The sequence below is a fragment of the Falco punctatus genome (genome assembly GCF_963210335.1).
Source record: "Falco punctatus genome assembly, chromosome: 2".
Classification (NCBI taxonomy): domain Eukaryota; kingdom Metazoa; phylum Chordata; class Aves; order Falconiformes; family Falconidae; genus Falco; species Falco punctatus.
In genome coordinates this window covers 84,823,854-84,851,367 of record NC_137581.1, presented here as the reverse complement: position 1 = coordinate 84,851,367, position 27,514 = coordinate 84,823,854, and the positions used below count along the sequence as shown (strand labels likewise).

The window sequence follows — 27,514 nt, the reverse complement described above, 5'->3', positions numbered from 1 at the left end:
GGTACCCCCAAGCCATAAGGACAAGGTCATGTGCCTGTGAAACAGAAATGTCTCAAGTCCTATACCCCCAGACATGGGAACAGAAATGGCAGCTTGTAGCTGTCAGTTTAAAAAAAAATAATAAAAAATCCCAGGCATGTCAGGAGCCTCTTAGGGCAATGTATGAATCCTGGCAGCTTTTCACTGTCTTCTCCAGAGTTTGGAGTCTGGTCTTTACAGACTGACACAGCTCTTGAAAGAGTTCGAGGATGACAAAATACAGACATCTGCAACTGATTTTAACCACAAAAAGCTGTCTAGCATGACAATAGAGAGAAAGAGGACCTTTTCTGGGCATGATTTATGTCATCCTAAACGTGGGGATTGCTGACTAAAGGAGCTAAGAATGACCTGTGTTCAGACGCACACAAAACACCATAGATGTCTAAAGTTAGTGAAGACTAATCCCACTTAATTTCTTACACTTTTGTGAAATCTGGGGGCTCAACAGAGGAGGCGCACCCAAGCTGAATTTCCCACAGATAGAAAAGCAGCAGCATAAGGTGAACAGTCATCAACTGATGAGTTGAAAGCCTGGGTTATGGCCAGGGTTCACTACTACTTCTGCTACATGGCTTGTTTGAGTGTACACTTACAATGAGTAGCCCCAGTCTCAGCAGTCAAATCTTTTTTTTTAAAGTCAAATTGGGAATGTAAGACACTAATTACACTTCTCCCCTCAAATTATTTTCAGTAGTACTCAGACCTTTAATCATGATCTATAAGAACTACAGGACCATAAAATGCTTTCTACTTACTGAGATGTGTCAAGCAATGTTTATTTTATTTTTATGTTTCCCAAGAGGTGCTATAGTAGGTTATTATCTCCTTCTATAGCAGTAGCCAATTTGTCCACTGCTAATTCCAGTTTCTACAGTCCAGCAGCTATGACCACATAAAATAGGTAGTTTGAGAATGAAGTTAATATTAAAATGCAGCTCATATTATGTCATAAAGATGTTATAAAGATGATGGGGGAAGAATTCATTCTTGATTCTTTATTTCCATACAATACATTCCATATTTCTAAAATTCTTATTCTTGCCCTGATGTAGTCCGCAGCATGGAACCAATCTATACATAAACCATAAAAAATATCAATGTGTCTACAAAATGAGATATTCTTAAAACTTTTTTCTTTCTTAAACAAGATAATATCATGTATCTAAATAAATATCCATGAATAAAGGCTGGATTAGAAATTTTAATAACACTACATTAGGGCAGCATATTGCTATTAAATGCATTAGTTAAGTGATTCAAATTTCTTACCATCCCTCTGCATTCAAAATTCATCTTTCTTCATGAGGCTTCACATTTTTTTAAGTAACAATTTCTAGTCCAAATTTCCTCCAAAACAGAAATTCTCTTAGATCGTCAGTCCAAGCTCTTGTTTTACCTGCTTACATACAAGTGTGGTTCCTCTTAAGTGAATGCTACTGAACAGATTTGCTCTAATTGTAAGATGAAGTCAATGCCAGAGCTTCAACTGGTTCCTAGAATGTAGCACAGGATTATGGACAGACCCACTTAAGCAAACTCAGCTAATCCACAATATCAAGACTGTAGAATGTATAAATTTCAGGAAAGAACAAGGACATTCTTTGTTTAAAAGGCTAATAAAAGCAACAGTTTAAGCTCTCAACCACAAAATGTTTTACATTACGCGTGATAACAGTATAAACAGGCAATAAAATATAGGAAAGGCAGAAGACAATGGGAAGTTGTGATATATTTTGCCTTTTTGTGGTGGCCCTGATCTGAGACAGGAAAAGGGAACTCCAGCACCGACACCAGCCTTCACAAGAAGGGCCCTTTTTGGAAAACATTTTTAACCCCCTGCTACACCTTAACATATTCCAATAAAGAACCCTCCCAAAATGCACACAATGCTTTGTTTAATCTGTCCATCTCAGGTGACAGACGAGAGAAGTGTTCCTACATCACAGTCTACCTTTTTCAAAAGCCCACCAAGCCTTACCGGTAAGGGAAGAATAATGTGTGTTCAACAAAACTTAAGGTCAAACATTTAGCTAAGGATTAGAGAAGAAAAGTTTACCAGCAAAGATACATATAAAAGCACTTTCAACTCAATTTAACAGTATATTTTGTGTACTCTCAACCTACGAAAAGTCATCAGAGAAATATTCAGGTTACACAGTTTGACCTCTTTCTGGATGATGTCCTCAGTTTTACAGCACTTTAATTCACCCTGAACTATTTAAATATCTTTGTGATTAAAAACTAAATTACAAATGTAAATGCCCCTGCAGTTCTCCAACTGTTTTACAGCCCAATCTGCAATTTCTGTCCTTCTTATTGCACTCAATCTGCTGGATGAATATAATATGCAGGCTATTGCAAACATTTTTAATGACTTGGGTTTCTCTAGAGTTTAAGTCCAAACTTCTCCCTCCCTGCCTATACTCTGTATTTGTTACCAGCATGTCCTTCAGAACATGAAACATGACTCCAGCTACATGTATACTTTGTAGAGCTCAGCATGTTCAGTATATTACCAGTTTTCTGCAATAGCTACACATGACAATACATGATGCACTTTGTGACACAGCATTTTCTCCAGCCCCCTTTCCCAACGGGCACTGTAATTTTTAGGGGTCTGTTGTCAGACACAGTGAAGGGAATTAGCTACTCTGAGCTATTTGTTACTTACCCACTTAAGTTGGTTTTCCCCAGTTGTTTGGTGTGAAAACTTTTTCAGAGTCCTCCTGAACTGGTTGACTGACATGAAATTATTTTCCTCTAGATCATGCAAAACAGATAGAAGGTATGATATATTGCAACACCAGGGGGAATAAATTGAATTTCATTCCTTTCACCCCTTATTTCTCCTTGTAATCTCATCACAGCCAACCATAATAGTAAAATTTTATTTCATGGGGAATTAAACATGAACTATTTTTCTCAAAGAGCAATCTAAGCTGAAGAACTTGCAAGCATTACCTGAAGTCTGGAGTGGCTGAGTTTCTTTAACAGTTCAAGTAATAGTATGGAACTATTATTGTAAGTTCCCAACTGAGTAAAATGCTTGTTTCACCTACATCTAAAGCTGTGATAGTCAAACAAGCTCCTTTAAAGTGGTCCCAAAATCTGTGATACAATTTCAGTTAGTAGGGATAAGCCTGACCAGTTAAGGATTGATCCAACTGAAGCATTCACAGAAATTTAAAAAATAAACCATGCCTTTTTTTTTTTTTAAAGTTAAATAATTGCTGAAATTATTTTCTCAGTATTCACCATTATATTTCTTAACATCTGGGTATACACTGCATGACAGTAGGTAATGGAGTAGTACATCACAACATCGGAATTAATCACTAAATGAAAGAGTACCAGTAGACACAAGTGAAACGTAAACAAGACATTATTGCAGTTTATGAGCTTGTGTAGCCCAAGAAATCAGTTCATATCTTTTATCATGAAAACTGATTTCTAACAGTGTTGGATAAGATTGATCATATACAGTTATGATTCAAGGAAACAATTATCTACCACTTGTCTCTAAGATTCTTGCTTCAGAGCTTATAGGTCTCACTGAAAGATTGCTATGTTAAACAACTGGAAAAGCTAGGGTAAATTTAACAGCACTATTTGTATATTTAAAATTTAGCTATCTCCTCAATAAACTTGATGGACTAAACCCAGGCTGCAGCCTACTAAAAAAGGTGAAGTATCAGATTTCCAGCAACCCACCTTCCAACTCGTAAATGTTTGGTGATCAACTCCTGTCATTTTAACCAACTTCAAAAAGTGCTGCCTACAAAAATGTCAACCTGTAAGGTTTGAGCTCTAAAAAAATTATTTGATTATGTGCCAATTTCAGTAAAATCACAGTTCCAACACATCTTAGTAGAATTTGATATGGCAGGTTTCTAAAGCTCAGTAGTACTAAAGGCAAGGCAGAGAGTTAAGGAAGGTATGAGCAGAAGAGTTGAGTAACTTGAGTGAGTTGTAGGCACATACACTACATAACCATCTTCTAATTCCACATCTATTTCATCATCATTAGAGAACATTGCCTTATGTGATTCACTGAATAAAAATAAAAGTCATCTGAGCCTGGCTACTTCCCTGTCTTAGGGAGGTGAGCTCCCACTGGAGCCACTTCCTTAAAGAAGATGCTAATCATGTCTGTCTTGTACTCACTCTCCTTTTTAACTAGACCCTCATAGCATCTATAAAAATGTAGCACCTTTGGAACCTATACCATCAGGTCAAACAAAAGGCAAATTTGTCAGTGGTTGCAAACTGGGGAAAAACAAGGAAAGAGGAGGACAGAGACCAATAATGTAAATGTCTAACTCTGCTTTCCTTCAGAAAATGGACTAAAAGTATGAGAAGTTAAAAACAGAGGTAGTTAAAGATGAAGCAATTTATCCAATAGTGCTTAATATTGGTAAAAGGATTGATTCTTTGACTGGGCTGAAAGATCCTCATCCACACTGAATCTACTTTAAGCAAGGCTGTACACCAACTGCACAAGAAGACTTTCTGGGTTTTCTTACCCTGTGTTCTCATTTCAGCTGGGATAGAGTTAATTTTCTTCTTAGTAGCTGGTGCAGTGCCGTTTTGGATTTCATGTGAGAACAATGTTGATAGCACATGGATGTTTTTGGTTGTTGCTGGGTGATGTTTATACTGAGTCAAGGACTTTTCAGTTCCTTGGGCCCTGCCAGTGAGAGGACTGGAGGGGCATGGGAAACTGGGAGGGGACATAGCCAGGACAGGTGACCCAAATCAGCCAAAGGGATATTCCATACCATATGAAGTCATGTTGAATATATAAACTGGGGGAAGAAGAAGGAAGGTGGGAATATTTGGCATTTTGGCATTTGTATTCACGAGTAACTGCTACATATGATGGAGCCCAGCTTTCCTGGAGACAGCCTAACACCAGCCTGTCAATGGGAAGTAGCTAGTAAATTCCCTTTTTTGCTTTGCTTGCATGTGTGGCTTTTGCTTTACCTATTAAATTGTTCTTATCTCAACCCTTGAGTTTTACATTCCTTTCCCATTCTCCTCTGCACCCCTCCAGGTGGTGGGCAGTGAGCGAGCAGCTGCATGGGGCTTGGTTGCTGGCCAGGGTTAAACCACAACACCCTGACATGTATTAGTATCTTGAAAGAAAAGGAAAATGAACTGGGAATTTCTATTTCTTCCTGTTTTCCAGACATTTTAGTTAACACTTAAATAAACCAGTAAAACAAAACCAAAAAAACCCCACAACTAAGAAAACACGTGATCTAAAATATAGTACAGCAAGCATCCATAATAGGTGAGTTCTTCCATGCTCATAATCCTGATGTAATGCAGCATTTTTCCTTCTGTATTTTCTGGCTGTTTATTAGCTTTTCTTTTTAAGAGATATCTAAAGGAAAAACTCCTTTAAAAATTCTCTCGTTTGTATGCTTTGGCAACCAAAAGAAGTAACTGAAGTCAAAGAATACAAGACAGTCTCCAACTCAGCTTTCCAGAGAATGTTAATAACCTATCAAGTATTACACTGAAAATAAAATAGATCCATATAATAAACAGAAATCTTGGGGGTCAGATTTTGGAGGTCTTGGTTTAAATGAAGTCTTTGTGTAGTATTATATTTCTTATACAACCCAGAAGAATTTTATGTATCTTAAATTACCTTAATGCAGGAGCAAAACTTAATATCAGTACTAACCCAAACCCATCCAAGTTAAGTTCACAGTGCTATGCTGACCATCCAGAAGTTTTCACGTGCCTAACAGTGAATCAGTGTAATCTGAATTTTAATCTGTGGCACCATTACAATAAAAAGAAAAGCTGCAAGGCCAGTTCTGTAAGTACTGCTATAGAATCATTTAGGTTGGAAAAGACCTTTAAGTTCACCAAGCCCAACCATTAACCTAGCGCTGCCAAGTCCACAACTAAACCATGTCCTTAAATGCCACATCTACATGTCTTTTACATACCTCCAGGAATGGTGACTCAACCACTTCCCTGGACAGCCTGTTCCAGTGCTTGACAACTCTTTCAGCAAAGAAAATTTTCCTGATAGCCAATCTAAACCTCCCCTGGCACAGCTTTAGGCCATTTCTTCCTGTGCTATTGCTTGTTACTTGGGAGAAGAGACCAATACCCACCACTCTACAACCTCCTTACAGGTAGTTGTAGAGGGTGGGAACGTGTCCCCTGAGCCTCCTTTTCTCCAGGCTAAACAACCCCAGTTCCCTCAGCTGCTCCTCATAAGACTTGTGCTCCAGACCCTTCACCAGCTTCACTGCCCTTCTCTGGGCACACTCCAGCACCTCCATGTCCCTCTTGCAGTGAGGGACTGAAAACTGAGCACAGTATCTGAGGTGCGGTCTCATGCGTGCTGAGTACAGGGGCACAATCACTTCCCTAGTGCTACTGGCCACACTATATGCTCTAATTGAATGGTTACATCTAAAGCACCTCACTAAATATTTATGGCAGGTTGTTATGGCCTACCTAATGGCAAAATTTAACTATTAGGTACAAGTCACAATTCCAGGAAAAAGAGGGAAAGAAAAAAATAATTAATATAGATGAAGGCAATTGTACAATATTTTTTAATGTGAAATGTATTTGGTATACATATCACAGAAAGGCTATCAGAATTAATATATTGTGTTAATTCAGAAAAGGAATCAACAGTCACCACTTTTCCACTATACTTTCTTTTCTACACTTGAAATGTTTTGTTATTGCATACATAGCAGAGGACCATTTCCATGCCTGAAGAAACATGAAAATGGGTCCACAAGTGACACCTTTGAACTTGGCACTAAAAGTTCAAAATTTGCACAAAACAAATCTTGAACTCAGACACATATTTAAGAGGATTTATTTCCTAATAGAAGGCTGAGGGCTGACAGGGAAAGCATTTTACTTTTTAAGAGGTTTAAAGAGAAGAGATGAAAGAGATTTTCTGAGATATTCTAGAAGTACACAGAATAATAAAAGGAGAGCCTGAAAAATAGTACATGCCTGCAAAATCTGGATTATGGTACCAGTACTAGTAGCCATATTCAAAAGGTCTAAATTCTCCCTAAGTCTCCCTGGGAGACAGCATTTCCAGTGTTTATTACTAGCTGACTGCAGGTCTTCATAGATTCCTAGCCAACAGCTGGTACCATGCCAAAAAAATTGAGACAACCTGAAGGTATCACAGGGTATCATGCAAGTTTGCATGCTGTAAAAGTGCTTTTAAAATAAATAAAACACCATGGTCTGTGCTTTAATCAGTCTGTAGTCTTCCATTCTTCAGGAACATCAAGAAAAGCTTGACAAGAGACAACTCACTGTTGTCTTCCAGAGTTTGCAGACAGCCTGAAGCAATAGCTTGGATCAACTGTGATGCACTCCATCACACTTTGCTCTATAATAATCTGCTTCCCTGAGAAGAATACTCTGTCAGGAGTTATAAACAAAATGTTTTCAATTTAGAGTCTCAGGCTTAGGGAAAAAACTTTGTATCATAGTTGTGCTGTAGTGATGGAAATGAAAGTAGACGCCACTTGAGCTAGTGAAGCTGAGGGGAAAAATAGAGGGCACAGAAAAGGTTGCAGATGGTTCTACTGTCACAAATTACAAGCTCAGTCTGCTTACATGAAAAGTGCTACTATAACAATGATGGAAAAGGTAGGATTATAATGAACTTCCCAAGTTACCTCAGAACAGGCCTTTTGAAGGAGCAGAGAACAGAGTTAATTATTTGCCCTTTTCTTTGTCTTTGTTTTCCCCTATGCAAACTTCATACGCAAAATGCATCTGTGAAATAACAAACCTCTTGTGAAGTAAAGTTGTAGCATATGTGCTTGCAACGCATCAGTATGCTTCTATTCTGCAAACCAATTCAAAACAGATTTAGGCTTAAACAAGCCTCCTCTCAACTCAGAAGCAAATTAGAAATCCCTTCTCAGTCTCGTTTTGCAGACTGCTAAACAAGGCGAACAGAACCAAACGTTCACATGTCCACTCTCTACCACTCAAGTAACTACAAAAATCACCTTGATGTAATATGAGCCACAACAGTAAGAATCATAAACACTATAGGAACAACTAAACACGACTTTGGAGGGAAAGAAAGGGGAGCTGAATATAACTGGCCTTCAGAAAGCTCTGTCTGGGCTAAGCCACCTCTGGTACCCTTCTCGCTGCTGCACAGACCCCCAGCCACATGCAGCAGCAGGGCAGGCGAGCCCCAGTAAACATGCCTTTATACGGTCTTACAAGACATTTCTGCCTGAAGCAAGGGGACCTATTTGATTTCATTCTCTGGGCTTCTTTTAAGCAGACACTTCTGCTTTTGCCAAAATGCTGAACTATATAATGATTCTGTAATATGCAGAAACAGGGCTTGAATGAGAGCCTCCAGCTTATTTTCATTTGATGGATATTAAATATTGAGTGCAGTATTTAGAAACCGAAGGCTAATACTAACTCTCTTTACTACGACTTTGCCTGCCATATGTGGGATTCCTGTAGTGAAATTGCCTTTTCAGGATGAAAAAAGCAATTTAAATTGGACAGACTTCAAAACAGGTGAAAATTGTGTTTGTAAAGAAACACTGGTAGCATAATTGGCTGTTGCGATCCAAGTTTATTTCCATTTTTTCTAGCACTGAAAACAGAAGTGAATTGTGTAAAAATCTGTTTTCCCCATCTTACAAAAGGAAGAAGTATTAACTGGCCATAAAGTAAGCTGTATACATTACTTTCCAAATATATAAATCTTGTTAAATTCTACATGTTCCATAGAAGACTGTGCAAGGCTACTTATCCTTTCAAAGAAGAACTATTTTAAAGGTACAAAATCCTGTGCAAGCTGTTCCTTGTCTATGTTCTTCTTATTGCTTTTTCAGTTTTCATGTAATAAAAGATCACTAACTTAAAAACCAAACATACCCCATCCAAGTCTAAAAATCCCTCCCCAAACCCCCTGTGGACCAGTTTTTGCATGCTACAGCATTTCCATTTAGGTAGAATGATAAAGCGCTTTGCTATTGAATAAACAAAACGCTACTGTTTTATAAGGTCATAATTTTACTCTTAGACTTACAAGTTTTCCAACAATTAAACAAAAGAACATGACACAGAGCCCAGCAGCTGGTGTTGACAGGAGCAGTCATGAGATGGCACCCAAATATGCTGCCAAGGGTTCCTTGTGAGTTACAGAAGGAAAGAAAAAGAGAGACCTCACCCATATGTGCATGATGTATTTTTGCTTTGTTTTGTTTTCTTAAACTGTTGTGGTTTCAGAGGTCACCTTTAAGTCCTATGAAAAACAAGATGAGCAACACGGCTTTGGTAGCTTGCCCAAGCATAAATCTGCTTCTTTGTTTTTTTCATGGAATTGGAAAGTCAGATATATTGCATTTAAAAAGTGAATGAATCAAGAATATTGGAGGAGGTGGAAAAAGAAAAGACTGGTTTAGCTCTAAAATATATTGTGGAAAGGTCAGGCATGTATCAGCCTCCTGCTTCATTACTGTATTAGTTCACATTGACAATGACCTCAATAGACCAATCTCTCTTTTAATGTGAAGATGGCATAATTTTGGTAAAGTTGTCTCAAGGAATTTTGATTCCATTGAAAAGAAAGTCTGCATTAATGCATTAATCTATCTCATATTAGAAAAAAAGTCTCACTGCTGAGGTTAGTTGCGTGTGAAAGGGGAGAAGCCTGTAAGTGGGATCTAGAAGATAGGAATTTACCTTCTGACTTCATTTTATGAAGCACTCGGAGACAGCTGTAGACTGTGGTGCCACATCCATACAGCCAAATTTGGTATGAAATTCACTTTGCTCCTATAGCTGAAGAAGACTGACAGAAGAATTAATCTCATAACTTGTCCAGATTCTGCTAGTTTGGTTGTATTAATTGCCAGCCTGCTTCCAGAAATTTTGCATTGGATTCTCTAGAAGAGCACAGAAGATCATAGAAGATCCTACCTATTTAATACACCAAAGAGAACCACACAATATGCAGTACAGATACAAATATTCTCAATACACTCTATTCCTCTGTTCTACTATTTACATAGTACTTGATTACCCCAATTCCATTTCTTTTGTAGTTGTACTACATGGTTAGCTCCTGTTAAAGTTTAGTTCAGAGTTCAGCAAAGCTGGTTCTAGTAAATATCCCTGAAAGCATGTCCAGCTGTCCCTCTTCTGGTGAGTCTTCCACTGAAGCATGAAATATACATTTTTCAGGACTGTGAAAATATGTTCATATAAAAGACAGATTTTTTTATTGTTGTTCGGGGGCGAGGGGTTAAAGCTTTGCAAAGGCAGAATACATTTTCATTAGGAGCTTGAGCTTGCACTAGTGCAGTAATCGGGTAAGTATGATCTGATTGTACGATCCTGATAAATCCTGACACTCTCATCCTCCTTCCCAAAAAACGTTACCATAGGTCAGAATACCAGTTGGGTAACGCAGACATACTTTGTACTTTGACTCAAATTTCTTACAACCACAATACTTGAAGATAATTAAAACATCCTTGTCCTATGAATATGCACATAGGCTGTTTTTGGGTTCTTTTTAAATACATTTCATATGGCAAGTTCCATGCTGAAGAAGGGATTTTCATAAAGTGCAACTGCACAACAGTTTCAGGCAGCTAGAAACAATTTGGCAGTAGTCTCACATGCATACAATAAACATATATGCTTTAAGGGTAAATTCAGTGGAACACTATAGCTGCAGCTGTTGCTGGAGAAATCCAGGAAATAATACAGTTTGGAAATCCTTTGATTTGCTTGTGTAAATTTAGAGAGTTACAGTGCAATGTTATTTGCACTGTTCTGCATGAGCTCACGTATTTAGAGTGCTGTATTAACAGGATCAGCATCACATATAGTAGTTGCCTCAAAGAAGATGCAATGCCAGAGCCCGTATGCCTTTGGGTCTCCGTCTTGCACTCTTTCTCAACTATCCCTCATTCCCTTTGCATTTAAGGGAGAACCAAGAGATTAAAGCTGTGGGAATCTTTCAGAAGGCAATGCTTTTGCAGAGCCTTCACACAGCAATGAGAGCTGAGCAGATAAGCCACCAACAGGGAACCTTAGTGTGTATGTATCTGTATATATCATACTTTTCATCAAGCCACCAAATTATTATCATAATAGAACTGTAAATGAGTATAAAACCAATAGCAGTAACTTGAGTTGCGTAGAGCATAGTCAGTCACAGTGATCCTATGTCTGTTTTATCAGGTTTTGTTAATGATCTATTCATATCCTATATAAAAAGCAAGATGCAATTGTTAATAATGTAGGTTAATTGGATCCTACTTTTATCCAAATAACCTTTACCAAAGGATTAAATTAACTCTCTTTACACAAAAAGTGTGAAGTGTCAGAATTACTCAGTTAGGTCAGAGAAATGAGTAATCCAGATATTGAATTTCTTCAAAAGATCTAGTATTTTTAGTAATTTAAATTGAGTGATGAAAAAATATGCAAATGTTGAGAGAATCAGTTTCTTACTCAGAGAATAAATGACAGCAAGCCCTAATCTCCACTTAGATTTAAATGAAAATATATTTTAATGAAAATTGTAATGAAATTACTGTGAAAAGTTAGATGACTTTAAAAGTACAAGCAGTCTGAATACGAACAGATTGAAGGGGGAACTCAGAAAAACTTATTTGCATTGGTAGTATCTCATAACATTTTGCATATATTTTTTCCCACATTTGCCTACCTTAAACTTTTGTGTTTTGCTATGAATTTTACCTAGTATAGCAGCTATATGCTCATAAATAATTACTAGAGAGAAAACAGCAAAGTAGTCTGAGTCTTCATGCAGTTTGTCTATTTGTTCTTTAGGAGTTAGTTCAGCATGGAGAAGTGGAAAAAATGTGTTTAAAAAAAAAATAAATCAATGTTATACACCACCAAATTTCTTGAGGAAAGAGAAATGGACCATGCAGCTGACTAGACTCAAGGTGACAGGGTGATACTAAACTGCTGCAGTAGTCATGAGTGGGATGACATAAGACACCAGTAAGAGCTGATCAGCCTGCAGAAAGACACAGAAATAGCCAGAATAAGTCCAAAATGAAACTATAAACTGGTCCTTAAAACATAGCTGTGATCCATGCTATCCTCTCCACCTAGAGAAAATGAGTGGAGGCGCACTCATGGTATGCAGTTGTGTGTTTGTGTGATCCAAGACAGATTCTTACTGGCAGGATTTTATCCTAAAGTGTAACCAAATGAAAGACCTGCAGGATCCCCCAAAACACAGTCAAAACAATAATACTTACTGAGGGACATCCATTAAAAATAATAAAAATGAATCTGTCCTTCCAATGCAATTGAAGATATGTCCCAGAATTTTGGCGAATTATTAAAACTGCCTTTGAAACAAGAACTGACTCAGACGGGCATTGGAAATTCTAGCAAAACATCTGCATTTATTACCATAAACCTAAAGTAACAGAGTGTGAACTGTAAACCTGAACTTCAAATTCTATCCTCAGTCTGGTGGCTCCCACAAAATATACCATCAGAAGCAATCAGTTTTTTATCCACATACCTAGATGGAGACAAATTCAGTACTAAGATTATGAATCAGCAGCTTCCAACGTTTTGCTGTTTGCTGAAGCTTTGAGACACATGATTTCCTCTTGTAATAAAGGACAGGTAAAGATGATTTTATTTTTCTCTAATTTATATACATTTTCATTAGTGAAACAAAAGAAAAGTAAGATAAACTATATTCACATGATCAGCTGAATAGGATTGTTCATTTGATGAGCATAAATCAATATAGGAGTTGGGTAGCAATGTTAATTCTGCTTTATATGCTTGTCTGAACTGCTGCAAATTGTTATAGAGTGTTAAAACACTCTTAAGATGTAAGGGTATATGTTCCCCTAAAGGCAATTTGAAGCTGACCCAGTTCTGCGATAAGGAAATTCAGGTCTGTTTGGTTGTAAGATTTCCTTAATCCATACCTACATCTTAAGACAGTGCCCAGTGCTCTGTCCCTGCCTTCATCTCAGCCTGCCTTTAGTTTTGAGACTAAATTCCAGGGGGCAAAGCTGGGGCTTTCTCCTGGTTCTCTCTCTGTCAAAACCTATTTTTCTGACTCTGCAGAAACATCCACCGATTATTATTTTTTTTTTTATACATTACTTAGAGTTTTTTATCAGAAAGCTGGGATTCCACACCATCTTTATTCTCCATGGATTATGTTTACAGTTGCTTTGCTGCAGTGCTCCTGCCCAGGGTAACAACTGCCCAGGCAAAGACTTTATTATTGGGGATAATAAAGTATTAGAAATCAAAAGAGAAGAAAAACAATACCACACCCAAAATACCAGCAGTAACAGGCTCCTCAAAATGAACAAGAGCAATTATCTGTCCTGACTAATAAGTAAATTTGTTGTGTAATGCTCAGGAAAAGAGGAATGCGTTTATTTCCCAGAAGGAGGATCTATCTGAAGCCCTATTCCTTGACCCTTTAAGTAGTGCATTAGGGAGAGAATTGGAGTTGCTGTATCTTGCAATTTAATTAGGGGCATGTTTAAGAAAAACTAATTATTTGGTAGACCTTTGATCTGCAGTCCTCTCTCATATGAATACATAATTGCAAGATGGGCTCCTAATTACATCTTATCGACGGTTCAATCTATTTCATATCCAAAAGGCAGAGGTGTATATGTAGTTACACACATACTGTTATCCTCTATTCTTCTTCGTATTTCTTTTGTAAGCTTTCTAGAATAGAAATGCTAAATAAAGCAGTTCAGCTTAGCAGGCCAGAGTAAAATATTGTGCCTTCCTGTTTCCAATTTTTTTTTTCTTTTCCAGGCACCTTCAGTGACACTGTATCCACTTTTGACATTGGTTCTTGTTATTTTGCTCCAATAGCCAAGGAGGAATACTGCTCCACTGAGCAAAAATGTATTTAATAAGTCTACCTCCATAATGTTTTTACTGTTGGTCACTGGAAAACTGGCAGAGTAATTGGAGCTGGGAGTGACAGGAAAAAGATAGATTTTTACAGTGAAAGAAGTCAAATACTACAAATACTAAGTAATCTTTTCCAGACTTTAGTTTTACACGGAAATATGCAAGATAATTTGTTCTGACTCCAGCATTTTAAAGCCTTCTAGAAATGAATCATCATATCTGTAAAGTGCATACACATACTATAATTCAGTTAATCTTTAGTACAATGAATCTCCAGTGTGAAGTTTTCTTTGTTAATGATCAGCGTATGCTATGGTTCTTAATGCAGTTATGAGTCCAAGGCTTACAGTCTATAGGCAACAGTAACAAGATGGTATCATTAAACCTCTCATTTCATTCACTCATACCTATAGGGAAAAAGCAGCCATTGGTATAAGTATCTTACTTTTTCTATCAGCAAAAGGGACTCTAGAATACATTGAATTACATATTACAGGCTCTTCATTCCCCTGGGTAAGTAAATGAACTGTTCCAGCACTGGCAGTTTCCTCTTTTAAATGGGTTTTTATTTTGAATAACATTAAAGGAAAATAAGGCAGTTTAGATAAGGAAAGAACATTTCTTGATGTCAGAAGCAAGCGGGCTCTTCAGACCCTTTGGAGAGGCTCTTCTCTTTGAAGGAAGAGCAGACCTACCACCCCCACCACTTATCTGAGGGCTGCATGAGCAGGACCCTTCCCCTGCCCTGGGCTGCACTCCCTGAGGCATGGGAGCTGGCTGTCTCATGGAGTTTTCCAGGACACCTTGAGTAGCTGCTTTCCACAGCACCCCAAGGCCTGATGCTGTGCCGCCACTTCCCCACCTCAGCTGAGTCAGTAAGGCGCTAAATCTGTCACATTAGCAGGAACAATGCACTTGCTCTGGGTGGCCCTGAGCTGATAAATGGCTGTGAAGACCTAGAGCAGAAACATCAGCTGTTGATTGTCCAGCAATGTCTTTTTCAACAGCACATAGTCTGTCCGAAGGGTAAGTGAGCCTCCTCTAAAGGATTTCAGCAATTCACTGCCTAGGCAAGCAGCCCCTCTCAGTTTCACCGCAGTGTTTTTACCTTGGGATAAGCTTACAGCTCAGAAAACAGTGGTATGTCCCTGCCCACACCCTCTTACGAGGGAGCCCCTGCAAGTCCCAGACCAGAAATTTCCATACACATCAAGCATCTCCAGGCAGCCAGGCTCATCAGAGCCACCAGAACAACATGCAACGGGCAGAGTGTTGGCACAACCGTGTGCTTTTGAAACCAAAGGGAATATCCTGGGTGAATATGCACTGCTTTGTCTGATAAACCTTCTTCTACACCACATGTCAATACTATACCTTTAAAAACCTGGAAAAGACTGAAAAATGTTTTCTTGCCCCTCTATTAAAAAAAAAACAACAACACCCTATATAATAGAGGCCAGTTCTGTGACAGACCCCTGTGGTGATGTGTCATCATACCAAACAACACTTCTAACAAAAAAAAAATGTTATTTCATTCAGAGAAGGATACAACATACACCTGATGGAGGGAAAATTCTCCTAAAGTTCTCTGTGATCTTTGCACATTCACAATAGCATGTCTAAGCTACACAATATGCAGTGTTGTGGCATGTACCTTGCATACCATATTTTTTAAATTTACAGATAAAAATGAAATTATTCTCACTCTGCATAGAATAAGATAGGATTATTTTCTTCAGTTAAACTTTAGTTCAGGACCTACAAAGGGGAATCTCCTTCTACCCCCAAACCTTTTTAGGAATATTCCTGGTTTCCAGACATTTTAGAGTTACAATTCATTTTATTAAACTACATAATTTACATTCTAAAATATGTAGCTTTTATTTCTATAATAAATATTGCATTAGACTTAGGTAGCAGAATATCCTGAGGGTGAAAAAGTATCAGAATGAGCTTTAGAACACAACAGATAAAGGTGTATAGAGTATGTAGCAGCTTTTCTTTTCAATTTCTATCTGAATACCTTAAAGCAATTCTAAACAATCACAAAACCAGCAAAATATTCTCACAATGTCACAATGCAGGGAGAAAAAAAACATTGTGAAGATTGTGTTGAGCTTTTTTACTATTATTATTTTTTAAAATTTTCATAATCATACCTTTTTATTTCCTAAGAGGAGAATTTACCTTAGCAGCTTACACCCTGCACCTAAAGGAGGGTCTCTAGTTAGAGTCACCTGAAAGTGAGGGTAGGTGGAATTTTAAAGGTCTGCTTGAGAGACCAAGTAGTGAGAGCTTTTGTTTAAGAGCTCTTTAACACTTAACAGCTAAAAGAAAAATGTTATCAAAGAGGAGCTAGTAGCGTGATGGATCTCTTCTCATCTATTAGCATTCTTCTCACAGTGTAAAATTTTCATGCATGAGTAAACCTGGTTTTAATTAATCTTAAGGATTAATCCTAAAGATCTGTTTTTTTCTCTGTCAGAACATTGGGATTATCTTAATATTTTGCATCTGCTTTGACGAAATAAATTCTTAAGACCAGCTGCACTAAGAAACCCAGTCACTGCCCTTCATAGAGCAGTCGTTATTGCTGTACTGTTCAGATGAAAAATCTGTTGCCCATTGATTGTTCTTTTTCCAGTTATCACAGAGGGCAAAATTTGAGGTTGAAGAGCACATTGCTTTTTCTGTGGTGTATGTTTTTCTAGACTGTCTCCCTGAATCCAACATTTCCAAATCAGAACCTCTGAGTAAACCCAGAAAGATCTTCAGAAAAAATTTAGCCAACTAAATGTCAGATATTTCTGATGGATAATTCTTTAATCTTTTCTGTAATATACCCAGTGATGTAGACTCTGTCATCTTCCAGGCAATTAATTCCATTTATCCTCGTCCTTCTAGTCAGCGCTTTTTTTTTTTTTTTCTTTACCATCTAATCTAGATCTTTTTTTTGCTGCAAATTCAGTTTGTTACTTCCTGTCTTATACTTTGGAAAAAGTTTATTGCCCTTGAACTTGTAGCAACAGGGTTTTATATAATTGAATATTATTATTACAACTTTTGTTTGTGCATTGTCCTCTAAATTAAGCAGCTGCAGGTCTTTCTGTCTTCCCTCATACTCCTTTTATTTTAGACTCTTGATCCACTCTTGTTGTTTGCTCAGGATTCTTTAAAAGGTCACAGGTAACCCAAACACAATAATTTGGCTGTAGCCTTATTAAAATGGAAATACTCTGATCTTCACACACCTTTAGCGAGCCTAAGATTTTTTTTTTGGAAGCAACATGACATTGTTGATTACTACTCAGTCTGTGATCCACCTTATTCATTCTAACTCTTATTTTTATTTAGGCATTTTGCACTTGGTACATGTTCTTAATTAATTGTGGTTTATTGTTTTCATACAGTTTATCCAGTTCATGAATGGATCTCATGTATTGGAAAATTGCCTGAAAAGTGAATATGTAAGCTGACAATCATGTGGCTGAGGAGGGGAGTGCTTGCAAAGTGACCTGTCAGTAACCTTATGTAGTCAAACTACTCAAAATAGAATATTTAATTACATAGAATATTGTCATCTCTTGCTGACTTCTACATATAGTCAAGTTTGAAAAACAGAAGCTAACATTGGTGCTGTAAAGGAGCAGCAATAAAATTTAGTATGGTACTGTGTTCAACCAAGGAGAGAATGCTAGAACCGTTACCATTGTCAACACATGAGTTTTTATGTTCAAAACATTAATCCAGCCTCCCATATATCAGTTTATGACAGAAAAAAAAGGGATTTTAGCCCAGTACCATGAGGATAAACCTGTCATGAAAGACTTCTGATTCAGATCCTATGGCAATGAGGAATGAGAAGGGGACAGGAAAGCTTCCTTCCACAAAGAGAGCTGTGGATGGCAGTAAATATTCTAGTGCCACAGGCTACATTGTTTAGCTCATCAAGTACTTAAAAAGGTCTCCTTCTTAAACTGAAGCTTTTATATCTCATCTGATCTTAAGTGTCCCTAAGAGAGCCACGGAACTCCTTCTGCCCAACACCATTCCTTCATTTTCCACCTCGCCTCAGGATCTGTATTTATCTTTGGAGGGGAGGAGCAGAAACCAGCTTCTAACATACTGCAATCCTCTTGTAGTCACTGTTGTTTCCTGAGGAGAGATTGGGATGCACTGTTTTTTCCTAACATCCTGAGAGCCACTGTGGCAGACTTCCTGCTCTCCTTTGGCAGGATGGAAGCTGGCAAAGTGACGATGTGGCCAGAGAGCTGGCAGTGGCTTCTTGTGCCAGGGCACAACTGGGGTAACCCTGATACGTTTGCTTCTCTCTAATTGAAACGTTCCCTGGAGTTTACTCCCTGGGTTCAGTGATGCTATATGGAAACTCCTGCATATGTGAATGATCCCTGTAAAAATAAACAGAGCAAATGAATCATAATAATTTCTGGATATACACAATCAAAGAATAAGCCCTTTCATGTTTACAGCACTGAATGATTGATGCTCCTGAAATCTGTTTTAATATCCTCCTTGAAACGTCTTTCCTTTATTTAATCCTTTAATTTCTTTCAGCAGCTAGGTGCACATAATCTGCTGCTTTTTACTAGTATTTAAATTTTTTTACTAGTATTTAATAAAATAAATGTAGATCTATTAAAATATGGTTCATTTAAAATACACTGAGTGCTTCCATAAAGAATGGTTTGACACTATGCTTTTACATAAAATGAGATGAGATGACTAAAAGCTAGCATCACAGTAAGAAGCAAGCAGCATTCAACCTGTGATATGTTAAATAAAAATATTCCAATACCTCTGTCTACTTAGACATAATGAGTTCCTGTAGATAAAGTTTCATGCTCTAGTGAAGCACTTAAAATTTGCAAGGTGGTGTTGGGATTGAAACATGTTTGAAAGCAGAGGGTACAGAGTTAGAAAGCTCACATGATAAGGACAGTGTATATACTCTAGACTTGAGCCTTTGAGATTTTGACATGTGCTATGATAAATTCAATATTTTCAGTGAACTTTTCCATTGGTAGGAACTGAGGAGGTAAAATATCCAACAGAATTAGAATCATGCCATCACAAGGGTAATTCATCAAGAATAATAGAGCTGAGAAATTATTCTAGGAAAATTTTTATTGGAACTGATGTAATTTCTCCCCAAAAAGAGAAAATAATTTAAATTAAGCAATATGGGTTATTTTAAAATGCTTTCTTAAAGAGTCATCAACCAATGCCTGATTCCTTTTGCTATTTTTTATTCTGAAACAAAAAGAAAGTGAAGTCTTGCACTAAACCCATGACAGTTTAGCAAAAGCTACTGATTTTACTAAAAACTAGGTTGTAAAGTCTTGTATAAAGTAACTAATGGGGAATCAAGTAATGTAGCCTGTGGCACTATGCATAGTATTAATGACTCTTTGCTGGTGACTCATTTTTCATGCTAGAAGTCATTTACCAACTCTACCCCTGTGTAAGCCATAGTGAAACTGTTAATACTCTTTTCTTACCTAAAGCCGAAACACCACACCCTATTAGTACATTTTAAGGAAATAAAAGACTGCAAAAAAAAAATTCTTGAAAGAGCTCATAAATGGATAATAAGTCTACTGGATAGCGAAGTGGCCTCCTAAAGCCAGAATTTTGGTAAGACAACCAGAAATATGCAATTATAGGTGGATTTTGTCAATTGGAAGGACTGTAATAAACATTTAGGGTTGAAATAAGCTATTTTGTTTGTTTTGTTTGAACTGATTTAGAAGGAAGCAGGAGAATCCCTGAGACACAAAATAATTAATGTAAATAATGCATGGGAAGTATTCACACTGATGCTTTCAGTTGAAGAAATGTGATTAGCATTTCACTCAATTGGCAGTTTTAGGTCACTGGACTAGTCTAGCATGAATAAAATCAGCAAATGAAAAATGGCAATCATGAAGTAAAAATTAAAGAAAGGCAATTTGGAAAGGGAACTTTTGCTACATCAAGTAAAGAAGATTAAATTTAATACCTCATTTAATGTCACCATTAATCTGTCATTGCACTGGGTCAATATGTGCAGAGGCAAAAGGAGACAAAGAGGACACTAAGGGTAATGGGGCTTACGTGTGCTTCCTTCACTTTGAAAGTCTGACTTGATAAAGATTAAACAGACAGAAAATTATAAGTCCTGCCCTTTGCAGTGCCCTTGAGCTCTGGGGTCCTCCCTAAATAACTGAGTAATCACAGAGTATGACATTAGGCTCAGAAGAACAAGCCTTGCAAAAACAGTGCCCTAGTACAGGTAAACCCTCTTGTCAATGGTTTTCAGGTTCTGGTAGAGCTGAGGATGTGGTGCAGCCCTCCAGGTGATATATTAAGCCCTGTCAAGAAACTGAAATAGTTTTTCAATACCAATGACATGATGTGCACCCAGTTTGTACTCTGATTTACTTCCCTGAAACTCCACGTTTTTATCTATACATGGATATAGATATGCACATACACATGCATATTGTTGTATATGTGTGCATATCTATACACACAAATATCCCCATTTTAAAATAAATTATACAAAGCATATCTACATGTTCAGCTTCAGGCATATGTTTAGGTTGGAATGACTTAAGTGTGTATATAAAAGCAACTTCTGGAACTGTGTCATGCTACCTTAGTCTGAGCGGTTGCTCCCAGTGTTATTTATGGTATTTATAGTAATTATTGATACTAAAACTAATCTGTTCCTATACCTTTAAAATAGTGTATTACAAGACCATTGGTTCCTGAAAATACAAGCAAGTATGGGTCTAATTTTCTATTACTTTTCACCCAGAATAGCTATTTGAAGTTTTCATTTGGTGTTTGATCACAGGGGTAAATGTCTACCTTAAGAACACAAGAAAGTCAGCCTATATACACATTTAAACTGATTTTTTTTAGAATGTAAATTATGGTAATAATCAGAATTCCCCTTTTACACATAACTACATATACAGAAAGGAAAAGATTTTCTGTAAGTCACAGCAAGCAAATGGGAGGTAATTGTGGAGAAGTAATGATAGTAAGCAATTTGTGACAGGGAAACATCAGTAATTTTTAATGGCTTATTACATGTGTTTTTGAGCATTCATAAATATTGTTAGAGTTAATGTGGCCTTCGAGATCCTGAACAACTCTGGGGCTTTGTAGAGTCAGGATTAAGTTCTCCAATGAAACAAAAATTGCTATTTTTAAAAGAAGACTACATATATCATTCTCACCAAAAAAGAAATTTAATTTACCATCAAGGGTCATTACACTATTCTTCTATTATGAAAGGGATTAGATGAATAATAAGACCCACGTTCTACACATAAGAAAATTTGAATAACAAGAGGAAGCTTTTTTTTTCCTTACGTTGGAGAGGTAACAGTGATACAGAAACACCATACAGAAGAAAGGAATGTAAAGGAGTTTGTTTAGATCCTAGTCCCTCAGTTAAACTATGTTCTTGAATTAAATTAGAAAGATATGTTAACACAGTGTTAGAGACTGTCAAATGTCATTAGTATCACCTACTGATTTTCTGAAAACTGTCTGGAAAATTTTTGGACTCCTACTTTTGTTTATTACACAATTTGAAAATTTTGTTAGAGAAGATGAAGGCAAAAGAGGCTATAAACATATACTTCTGTTTTATTTTTCAGAATAGAATACTGTCCTGAGCATGAACAAAGGCAATAGAAAATACCATGAGCGATATCCATAGGCTATACTAATGGCCAGTGGTCACACAGAAGATTTGGCTTGTATAGGGACAACCCCCTTATTTTTCAGTTGGAAATGTGACTTCACTGATGTATGTGTGGAGTACAGCAGAGAGGAAGACTAGATGTACATGACTTACTAGATAACAGTACCAAGTCTACACCTTGGGCTCTGTGGGTGCCTTACTAATAGATTCCCCCAAGAATTTGGGGAGGACTTTCTACACCTTCTGTGGAAAGTTGTAGACAGTCTTACATCTTGACTTTACTTGAAGAATGCTTTTAAAGTCTGTATGAGTAGTGTTCTAATACTAGCTAATACATCTGAAGCACTGAGATCCTGCATCTCCCTTGTGACTGGCACAGGTTTGTATGTGGTTACACATTAGCAAATACAGTGATAATGATACAAAATATTCATTCTAGGCTTGTATTTCCAAGGGTTTACACCCATCAAACTTCCATCTGTTGTGCCAAAACCATCAAGGCCTGCTTCTTGTCAAAAGGCTGAGGGTTTTTATTTCTAAAAAATAGGAAAATGTTTCAGCTAAATATCTAAATATTGTTCTAAATATGTAGATTTAAATATCTAAAAATCTAATATGATCAAGAAATTATCCTCTGTTGTTGTTATTGCTTTCTTTTGTTTTAATGCTATATTACCCCAGGCAGTGCTAAATGAGGTAAGAGACGGAGGTGAAAATGTAGGGCCTGAATGATCCAAGCAGATGCAGCGACAAGAGAGAGTAGCATCTTGCTCAGCCACAGCATGGGAGAATTCACAGTGAGGGTCAGGAAGGACAGGCTGTTCCTGACACTGGTGGTGGCTTGTCTTCAGCAGTGTCAGCGTGCTGGAGAGCATTGGGTTCACTGGTAACAGAGTTGGGACAGTCTACTCCAATGCTCCTAAGCCAATTTTAGATGAGAATAACAATAATACAGCTCTTTTGGGACAGGACACGTTACTTTCTCAGAGAAATAGTATTGGGATTGGATCTCTGCTATTTCTGAAAATTTGAGTGGTTAGAAGATCAGATAAAGTCTGGAATTATAAAAGGAGCCCTTAAACATTAAGAAGGTTAACAAAAAACTGTATTAAAAAGAACTATGAACTAATGAGAGCTAAATCTGTAGTAAAATTTTGAGACCCTGCTGAAATACATACCTTGGCTCAGCTAATTCCCCCTGTGTTTTAGCTGTACCACAGCGACTGGCTTCAGGCTCCCAGAAGGAGCTGTGCGATCCTCCTCATAGATGTTTCATCGTTCTGGCTTCCAGTGGCTGAAGTTAATGATACAAGTATTGAGGGTTTCTGAATTTAAGTGCTTTAACTAAAAATTTGAACAAATGCCTGCTAGCAGTCTGCACCCGAGGGGACTGAAGACTATAATCCAGTGTTACCCAAACAGTTGAGATACAGTCCCAGGGACTTCAGGCATGGCCACACATAAAAGAAAAAATATACCAAAGCTTGGTTTTGAGTCTGACAATGAGAAAACAATACGGCAAGCTACCTGGGGATTTAGCAGTATCTTATTTCAAAGACAACATTTTTTTCTGAAACTGAAACAAAACTGGAAAAAAGACTGGATAATTTGCAGGATAATCAACTAAATGTCTGTAGACAACAGGTGTTTTACAAGCACTATGTGACTCTCAAATAGCTGATTCTTTCTTCTAAAAATGAACAAAAAAGGATGAATAATCCCAGACAAATCTGTTAAAAAACCCAAAGAAACCTCTGGTTAAAAAAAGTAATATAGGAACAAATTAGAACCAAAGATCAAAGAAGGGAACAGCCAGAGATGCTCAGCATCTGTGAGCTGAAGTTTCTCATCCATCACCTGCAAAATATGGGGAATTCTTGACAAAAGTGATGAAAACTGCCAAACTCAAATGTTGGAAGTTAAGGTCCTAAGTACACTTAAGATACTTATATAATATGTGAGGTTAACAAAGGTTGAAAAGTCTTAATTTTAAGCCTGTTTAACCATGTAAATCTCCGACTTGCAATTTTCTCTTATTGTCAAAAAAGCAGAAATATTTCCAATTTAATTGCCACTACTGTAAGCACTCAATTCTATAATCCAAAGATTAAAAGTGGAAAAAAAAAAGAATTAAACATTATAAATGTATTATGTTAGATCTGGTGTAGGATTGAGATTCAAAAAGGCTTTTAGGAGCTTAAGCCTCACTGAATCCCTTGAGATCTGGGCTCCAAAATGTCTTGTGACTTTGTGTGTCAACATATCCTATCTTCTACAAAACATGCTGCCAAGACATGTAAGAAACACGAGATGGTTTTAGTAGTTCAGGTAAAAAAAAAAAAATCCTTCATTTCCAGTCCCTTAATTCTGCTGGACATAAACTTTAAAATGTGATTTGCTATTGTAAATTGTAATATATTTCAAACTTTCTCAAGAAATAGTTCATCTTTCCCCAAATTAAGGACCATGCTGTGTAAGAAAGGTTCTCTCTGAATTTTTCCATTTTAAGGACTTGAGCAGAAAGAGCTATTATGAAGGAATATTTATTTGGTCTTGTCTATGTTTTACAAAATCCTCTTTGGCCCATGTTGCTTTCTCTGTATTGTAAATCAGGAGTATTTTTCAACTACTGTTTCATTTCAAATACAGACCACAGAATATTAAAGCATCTCTGTGAAGTTTATAGTTGGATTTATGCATTTATAATAAGAGGCTCTGGGTCTGTCTGCACAGACCTTTGCAGGGGCCTGCTGGAATATGCTTTACTCCCAGCTGTCCAGAGGGAAGCCAGCTTGAACCCAAGACTGTTGTGTATGGACTAACGCAGTAAATCCCATGACAGCACAGCACACACATGTGCGTATTGTACTGCGTGGGGAGGAACTTTGTAATCCATACAAGAAACAGTTGCAGTCTTGCCTGAGAGAACAGATTTGAGGAAAGCTGAAGTAAACACACTAAGGTACCTCTTTTAATAATAGTGTTCATTGTCTTGGTACATTTTGCAGCGTTACAGTGAGAATATGTCCTTGTTGCTAAGACCCCAAACAACTACATTCTTCAAAATTTCCACTTTCAGGCATCAACAGTCTCATGTTTGACAAGAAACTCTCAAACTTATATTTCTATACTTGTGAGAAAAATATTTTTTTGTGGTTTTGTAGCTAGTTCAAAAGGAAAGCAAATATAAGATTTATAATGAAACTCTATTCATCTCAGCTGTGGCTGTATTGAACAGCACTGAGGAGGGACCTGAATGAGAGGATGAAAGGATTAGTTCATGCATATGACCTCCTGTCTCCCAGCAATATCTTGTCTGCATGACTGCAAAAACTAACATTGCTTTATCCTTTAAAACCAATAAAGGAATTCAATAATTAAAAACCTTAATATCAAGTTTTCAATTATTTGTTTACTTGATATTTTCCCTTTTCTTGTCCACAGAAGTTCTCTCTGCTTCAAATTTAGTAATTTTTCCATTTATTAATTATGGAATTGATGTTATATTAACCAGCACAGAAACACAGTATCTTAGCTAAACTCCTGTGGTAAATTTTGTAGGGCCACCATAAAAACACAGGGAAATCACAACTAATGTGTCTTCTGCCTTTTACATAGCATCAGAATTACACAGCTGATCAAATAAAATAGTCTGTTCAGAAAAATTAATATCAAAAGAGACAGAAGAAACTTCAGTGGTTCTGTTGGCCAGATAAAGCAGGTACATTTCAGTGTTAGTTTTAAACTGTCTTCTGCATGCTTGCCTGTCAGCTTGCCTCCAGCATCGTATGACAAAAGCCTCTAATATGTTCTAAATCATGCTCAATAAACATCAAAGTTACTGAGAAACACTGCATTTGTGTGAAGTTCTTTAGCATCACACAGTAAACCTCTCTTGCTCCAGCCACAGTCTCTCCATGGACAAAATAAGTCATGGTTCAGGCACTACAACAGTTATGGTAGCTCATTTTTCAACTAGGGACCAATACTGCCCGTTTATCCATATCTGTGAGTCCTCTTTTCAGAACAAGAGTGATCTCCTCTTTTAGAATCTGAAGGCATCATCATAAAGCCATCTGGCATTGGACCAGCTCTTGAGCTCTGAACAGTCTTTTCTATTTCAGTATATACGAGCAATTTGTCTAGGGACTTGGCCTCACTCATGACGTATTTGGGGAATGTTAAGTGTCATGCAACTTTGTAGTAATGTTTTCAATCACTTTATTGAGATAAATACAAGTTTGAACAGAATTCTTAGGGGTTTTAAAAAGCATCTCTTGGGTCCCTATCTGCTGTTTCTACTGATGTTCATGTTGGCAGATGGTCTACTTCCTAGTTCCTTTTCAAAGCTGGGATGTCAATATTACAGTAGCTTTATACCTTTTCCTCTCCCTCCTCCCCAGAATTTCTTTTCAGAAGGTTGATCTATAACCTGTTTTCCTCTGTGAATCCTAAATAATTATAATTTCTACATTAGTTAAACTTTATACATATGTAACATATCTGAACAGATGCATTAATCAGCCTGACCCACAAATACCATCCACGTTACATAGCCCATAGAGGGTTTTTTTACTAAGAAAAAAAAAAAAAAAAAAGAACTTAAAAATTAGTTCATGGTCTTTCTTAAGTCTTGTCTGTTTCTGGCATTCCTTCTTTGTTCTTCAGCCCATCACACTGGTTCTACATAAGTTTTCAACTTTCTTTTGCCTATAAGAATCAGCAAAATCCACCTATTATTTTTAACCTTTTGCCTTATCAAGGAAATGGAAATTTAATCCCATGTTTTTCTATTCATGCCAGAGGTCCTTTGAGCCTGGTGCTTCCTTCTTTAGCCAAAGGCAGCACTTGCCACTTCTGTCGGAATCCTTGTTGAATTCAAATTGCAACAACTTACCACTTACTTATGCAAAATTTATTGACATACCAATATTTTCAATTATTTTCTTCATCTCACACTTGCCTTTTTTAATTGTAAAAAAAAATGCAGTACTTGTGTACTGCATTTGCAATCACTTGCATTTTCCATGAAAATGGTAATAGATTGTAGTGTAAAAGCCCAATTTTAAATCCCCTTCTAATGTGATTCCTGGTAACATTTTTGTTTCAAGGCACATATTTGATAGCTTTGGGTCATGGTTCTCTGATCCCTCCCTGTGTCAGCATGAAGTAGATAAACTGAGAACAACAGAATTACCCTGTAACAAAATAAATTTAGAAGAAGTAATGTTTGGTATTTGGCTAATGGTGAAAGATATATAGATACCATTTAAGTGTTTACAAACTATATTGACAAAGTAACAAAAAATATTATTGGGCACAAAAGCTAGCACTGTATCTTTGTCCTGCTCTGTGCTACCTTTCATGTCTCTGTCCATCCCTTCTGTGTTGTCTGGTCCAGCAATAACTCTGCATCTGCACCTTTCCCCGCTCCTAATTCCACTTCCCTGGAGATGTTGAGGGGGGTGTACCTGTTCTGTGTTTTAAATCCCGGAGAAGATCAGACTGGCTGAATCATGAAGGAAGAAATCTACATGCTTGAAAAAAAAAAAAAAAATCACTTAGGAAAAGAAACATCACATATCAATATTAAAACCAGACATATTTGATAAATGTGGGATACATTTGTGCTTTATTTCTAGAGCATTGGTTCCATTGACATAGATATTAAACTTAAAAAGCAGATTCTGAAAACAGTATGCAGCAATACTACCACAAAATCAGGTAGTAGAGTTACATAGTACAGTTACATGAGTATGCAGAGATAACCATTAAAAAACCTCAAAATCTTAACAGTTTGTT

The 27,514-nt window shown here is 37.1% G+C and overlaps 1 long non-coding RNA gene across 1 annotated transcript in view; it reads right to left on the bottom strand.

Moving 5' to 3' along the window:
* The window catches only part of LOC308059816, an 87,120-nt gene extending 65,063 nt beyond the window's left edge, over positions 1–22,057 (bottom strand). The window contains exon 1 of the long non-coding RNA XR_013926414.1: positions 1,312–22,057. This is a non-coding gene — a long non-coding RNA (uncharacterized lncRNA). The remainder of the gene's footprint in view (positions 1–1,311) is intronic.
* Between the last annotated feature and the right edge of the window lie 5,457 nt (positions 22,058–27,514).